This window comes from Suncus etruscus, chromosome 11 (genome assembly GCF_024139225.1).
Source record: "Suncus etruscus isolate mSunEtr1 chromosome 11, mSunEtr1.pri.cur, whole genome shotgun sequence".
Taxonomy (NCBI): Eukaryota; Metazoa; Chordata; class Mammalia; order Eulipotyphla; family Soricidae; genus Suncus; species Suncus etruscus.
Genome location: NC_064858.1, coordinates 95255551 through 95262050, shown reverse-complemented (window position 1 = coordinate 95262050; position 6500 = coordinate 95255551). Strand labels below are relative to the sequence as shown.

General features: G+C 36.2%; 1 non-coding gene across 1 annotated transcript; it reads left to right on the top strand.

Annotated features, from left to right (window-relative positions):
* Window positions 1-4500: 4500 nt before the first annotated feature.
* Window positions 4501-4607, top strand: LOC126023557 (U6 spliceosomal RNA). Its single transcript, XR_007500672.1, has one exon. It is a non-coding gene; the product is annotated as a U6 spliceosomal RNA (small nuclear RNA).
* The last annotated feature ends 1893 nt before the right edge of the window (window positions 4608-6500 follow it).

Genomic DNA, 6500 nt, shown 5'->3' with positions numbered 1-6500 from the left:
ACTTATTTCTTGCTCAGTGCTGAGGGATCAGTCCTGGCAGTCTCTGGGGATAATATGGGGTGTCGGGGCTCCAACCCAAATCAGCTGTGTCTAAGAAAGAGCCTTACTGCTGTGCTATTTTGCTAGATCCCCAATACATACTTTCATACAATAGCAGACATCTAACTTTGCCTTTATGAATTTTAAAGTTGCATTGATTTGACTCAACCAATTAACTAGCATATCATTTCTTCTTAGGACATTTAATATATGAAATGAATGCCAGCAACCTATATGTTTGAATAATTATTTGATTTCTAGAAAATTTTCTTTAATGTTTGGAAAGTTTCAACCGCAATACTGCCTACTTGGAATAGAAAATAGAACCATGGATTGTTCTGCTGCTTCCAAAGATGGTCTTTATAATCTCTGAGGTCCTGAGTCCCAGTGTGTCTGCCTTTCTGAATGGGTGACCCAGAAACCACCTACATCAGAACCCTTTGACCACTGATCTAGCTTCACTGACCCTAGTTGAAGTTCATGATTATCAAAGATTGTAAAGCTGCTACAGAGTGAATGTTAGGAGATATTTGTTTAAGGATTTAGGTTAGGATCACAAGAGAGAAAGGAAGAAGTACATTGGATTTTTTTATTTGCTTGTTTTACCAAAAGTTCACTCAATGTTTACTCTTAAATTTGGTTGAGGAAGAGGAGAGAGAGAGAGAGAGAGAGAGAGAGAGAGAGAGAGAGAGAGAGAGAGAGAGAGAGAGAGAGAGAGAGAGAGAGAGAGAGAGAGAGAGAGAGCCTACTATAGGGCAAACTGACAAAGAAGAAAGCTAGAAAGTCTCTTACTCACTTCAGGAGATTGTAATAATTTTCAAGATGATAAATGCCATGTTTTGGTTACTGCTTTGTCTCTACGACTTTTTATATCCAATTATAGGGAATCCAATATTATCTTCTTGACAAAATTAGCACTCATTTATTTTGTTGCTAGGGTCACTAAAGTTCAGAGATGTGAAATAACTTGGACTGGGTCTTCCTGTTAGTAAACTTTAGAGGTGCTATTTAATTCTACAGTCTGAGATTTTAGCCTTCAAGCCATAGATATTATAATATCTCTGAGAGAAAGGAGTTTTATTTTTAAAAATTTCCTAGGTCTATTAGTTTCTTTACTAAGAGACACAGTGATTTACAAAGTTGTTTATAATCGAGTTGTGTTAGGCATGTAGTGTTTCAGTCCCAATCTCACCACTAGTGTGAGGGAAAGAATTTTGATGAAAGTGACTTTTCACTCTTCTAACTTCTGTTGTAATTAGCTGGAGTACTGAGAGTCTCACATACCAAATCTCAAAGAAGAGCAAACTCAGTCTGGTTATTATCATTCCTGATTGCTTTCCAGCTTGAAGAATTTGCTGTTTTGTTTTGTTTTTTTCAAATCATGATATTGGGCAACAAACAGTGTTTGTATGGGGAGGGGTGAATGAAGACAGGATCAAAGGTGATGCAAGGACAGTGGTGAAGTCACACAAATTATGATACTGGTGAGTATATCAATACTATAAAACTTAAACACTATTCTAACAATACTAACCTAAATACAATTAAAAAATAGGAGAAAAGGGCCCGGAGAGATAGCACAGCGGCGTTTGCCTTGCAAGCAGCCGATCCAGGACCTAAGGTGGTTGGTTCGAATCCCATATGGTCCCCCGTGCCTGCCAGGAGCTATTTCTGAGCAGAGAGCCAGGAGTAACTCCTGAGCATCACCAGGTGTGGCCCAAAAACCAAAAAAAAAAAAAAAAAAAAAAGAAAAAAATAGGAGAAAAGTTCCAAATTATGACATAGAGCTAGATTTGAGTGCTGACTATGGAGAAGAATACACATTATTCACACATTATTATGAAAAGTCATGGGGAGGGACAGAGAGCTAGAACAGCAGGTAGGGCATTTACTTGCCTTGCATATGACCAATACAGGTATGAACCTTAGTATCCCTTATAGTTCCCCAGGCATTACCATAAACTATTCCTAAATGCAGAGCCAGGAGTAACCCTTGATCAACACCAGATATGGCCCCAAAACAAACGAAAAAAAAAATGTTCATTTAAAAAAAATCAGGGGAACAGAGAGATAGTACAGGGTTTAAGGCCATTATATGTGGCTGACTGCCTGTCAATTTCTGGCACTATATATGTAATCTATGTAATCCCTGAATACAAAGCCAGGAGTAAGATATGAGAACTGCCAGGTGTGGCCCAGGAATATAAAGAAAATATAAACAGACCAGGAATGTTGTTTCTTTATCTGGTGCTTGCTGCATCATAACTAATCTATCTAATCTATCATCTAACTATCCATCATCACATATCTGTCTGTCTGTCTGTCTGTCTATCTCTATCTATCTACCTAGCTATCTACTCACCTACTCATCTATATAGCTTGTGAAAATTTAGCAAATGGAGCATTTTGAAATATATACTATTCTCTATGTATATTACAAAAATTTAAAAAAAAAGGCTGTAGCCTTGCATTGAATTATATAATTACCTGCTGACACTCACTTCCTCTATGCCATTTTCCACTGGCATTTTCCTATTATGACATTTTCCCCTTTGATTTTCAAATCATCAATTTTGTGGTGAGAAAATGGTATGGAAATTGTTCCAACAAGTGCATATAGAATTGTATTGAACCAAAGACTTGGAGTAGGAATTAACTGTAGTGAAGGAAATGGGCTGTTTCCTTGTTGAATCATTTTTCAACTCTTGGCTTCAGTAATTAAAGAAACTTAGCACATTGTCTCTTGTGTTAACGCATTGTGTATTATTGAACAGGCAGACTTGAAGCGTATTGAATGTACTTGAACATTTTTGCCTCAGTAATCTCACAAGACTATCACATTCTTCTGCCCATACTGACAATCAGCAGTTGCTTTTAGGTTTAAATAAGTTTCACATGTTTTGTAGCCAAACTGTGTTTGGTTAATTCAACCTTTAATTAGCAGCCTCTGTTGAAATTGGAGTATACCAGACAGGGGATGTTATTAGTGTTAACTAAAAGTTACGTGTGTTGCTGCATAACAGATTAAAATAAACCTTGTATGCTCTGACAGCCTTAAATCCCATTGAGACATGACCAGGATACAGTTTTCAGTTATAAAAGAAAATTATAATTCACAAGTCCTTGCCAGATGTCCTATGCCAAAACGGCCACTTCCTTATATCTACCCAGAGTAGGTAGACTTAGGAGGTTCAGCCAGAGGCATTTGGTCTTTTATTTTCCATCATTTAAAAATTAGATTAATTTTGGGCCGGAGAGATACACAGCGGTAAGGTGTTTGCCTTGCACCCATCCCACCAGAGACTGACGGTGGTTGAACTCTGGGCATCCCATATGGTGCCCCGTGCCTGCCAGGAGTGGTTTCTGAGTATAGAGCCAGGAATAACCCATGAGCATCGCCAGATGTGACTCCCCCCAAAACCCCTAAAATTAGATTAATTAAAAAACACTTAAATTGAAACTATTGGTGCAATTTTTGTTTGGTGTATAGCTTTTAAAAATCAAATGTGATATAGATTTGAGTTGATATCCTTGCTACTTTGGGAGGCAGCCTCAGGGTCCTCAAAATCCTCAACATCGTTTATATTTTATTCTATCTCTTGAAAATATTAAATGAAGGAAATTTCCATCTACAAAATGTAAAAAAGAGGCTAAGTTAAAAAACTGAAATGAACAAATGAATGAAAACACTGGAGTAAACACATATGAATTCTGAGGTTTTTCTTCTTTCAAACCCATACAATGCTGTGTATGTCACCAAGCACAAAATTATAAAAGTTTAAGTAAATTGACGGAGAAAAAAGTCCATATATTTTTAAAACTAATTTGATTGGCAGTGACCACTGAAGTGTTGAAAGGTTTTAGATAAAGTTCAAACTCATGCCTCAAGTGACTGATATATTTATGTGAGGATGGGGAGATTCTACTCATCTTGGAGCTTAACACAGGACTCTGAATTCATTCTAGGAAATTTATACACCTCCCTGAGTCATTGTGTTATATGACTTTAGCAAAATAACATTTTTAACTTATATTTCTCATACCCTTTTTATAAGCTGTTAGATTTGTGAATGTTTCTTTTTTCTTCTTAGACAATTGGTCTTATTTTAATTTTAATTCCAGAATGACTTCAATTTAATTTCACAGTAATACATAATGAAGGTGGTAGATTATAGTAGTAGATTTCAGCCTACAAGAAAATCATATTTTATCTGGCCACAACTATAAAAACTTACTCTTGTGGGAATATTGACAGAAAATATTTCCTCAATTTTTATAGTTAAATGTCAGTGTTAAATCCCAGTGATTTCAAATGTAAACTATTGTATCATTTCTTTTCCATCAAGAGTAATTATAGAAAGCAACTCCATGATATTTTGATCATATCTGTCATGTCATACTTAGTTCCCTGGTGCCTAATTTGAAAGATACCATTATGTTTCTTTGCTTTTAAAAGACTCTGTGCTCGCTTCGGCAGCACATATACTAAAATTGGAACGATACAAAGAAGATTAGCATGGCCCCTGCACAAGAATGATACACAAATTCATGAAGCGTTCCATATTAAAAAAAAAAAAAGACTCCCGTAGCCTAACATTGATAAAAGTGCATTTTTAAAATCGATAAAAGGAAGTTCTTTTTAAAAGAAAAAAAACACCCGTCTCCCTTTTCACACATCTTGAACTTGGGAGAAACCATATAATCACATATTTGAGAAAGAGCATTTTCTTTCATCAACACCAGGTGCAAAAGTTTTTTTTTAAGCTGAATTTTAGGACCCCAGTGCTAATTTGTGTGTATGATCTAAGCAATAAAACCACATAGGCAAGATTGAACTAGGCTATGAGGTTGGAGAATAAATTTGAACCTTCTTTGGAATTTTTCCTTTTGATTAGTTTTCCTCTCCAGATACAAACCACAGAAGGAGAATTTGTTGTTCCTCAAACTGTGTATAAATTATTGTTGGCAGACTTTTTGAATGATATTATTCTCTAAAGATCCTTCAGAGGGCTAAATTTTACTCTTTCCTCTCCGTTTTGAATTCCAAAATTCCAACTTCAAAAACTAACAACATAAAGGTCTCTTAGCTCATTAGTTATCTTTGTTGTTTTGTAGGGAAGGGCCATACCCAACAGAGCTCAGGCTTGCTCCTGGCTCTCTGCTCAGGAGTTATTCCTGGTAATGCATGGGATTTCATCACATGTGTCAGCATGTGATGTCAGGGTCAGCAGGATGCAAGGCCAAAGCCCCTGTACTACAATTTTTGTCCTAGTCTTCCATAGTTACTACTTACAGTTAATTTGGGAAAACTTCCCTTTTTTTTCAGTTAAAACTCCCCTTTTTATCTCCAGTGAAAAAAGCTTTGAAATGTTTGAAATATAGGGACAAATTAGAAGTGTCCCAATATTTTAAAGTGTTATTAAAGATACTTTATAAAAATTAGACCTTATAATTAATAAAATCCTAACTCGCATTTGTTTGATTAGGTTTTGGGGCCATCAATACAAGTACTCAGAGGTTACTCCTGGTTGGAATTCAGAAATTACTCCTGGCATGCTTCAGGACCATATGGAATGTCACGGATTAAACCAGGCTCAGGCATATGCAAAGCAAGTACTCTCTACTTGCTGTAGTCTGGCCCAGTAAAATCCTAACATTTTATTTAGATTATTTTGACCTTTTTGTTAAACTTGTTTGCAGATTTAATTACTATTGCCTTTTTGTAAACATATGTATACATCAGTGTATATTATATATACATATATATTTGTTTCATTTTTGGGTGACACCAAGTTGTGCTTAGGTCTTATTCCTGGCTCTGTGCTCAGGGATGTCTCCTGACAGTGCTTGGTAGACCAAGCACAATCATGGAGATTGAACTAGGTTTGGTTATGTTTAAGGAAAGCACCTTACTCTATTATTTCTCAAGTCCCCTTACTTAATATGTTTTAATTGGCATGAGTTTATTGGCACAAAGAGATATGTATACTTCCTTTTGAAAAATTTTTTTAATATTTTTTTATTTAAACACCTTGGTTACAAACATAATTGTGGTTGGGTTTCAGTCATATCAGATGAAACCCCACCATCTCCAGTGCAACATTCCCATTACCAAAGACCCAAATATCCCTCCTTCCCTCCCCACCCCTACCTGTACTCTAGACAGGCTTTCCACTTCCCTCATATATTCTCATTGTTAGGATAGTTCGCAATGTGGTTATTTCTCTAACTAAACTCATCACCCTTTGTGGTGAGATTCATGAGGTCAGCTGTAATGTCCAGCCCTCCTCTCTTTTCTCTCTGAAAATTGTTGAGAACTGCCTTTCATTTTTCTTAAAACCCATAGATGAGTGAGACCATTCTCTGTCTTTCTCTTTCTCTCTGACTTATTTCACTCAGCATAATAGATTCCATGTACATCCATGTATAGGAAAATTTTATGATTTCATCTCTCCTGACGG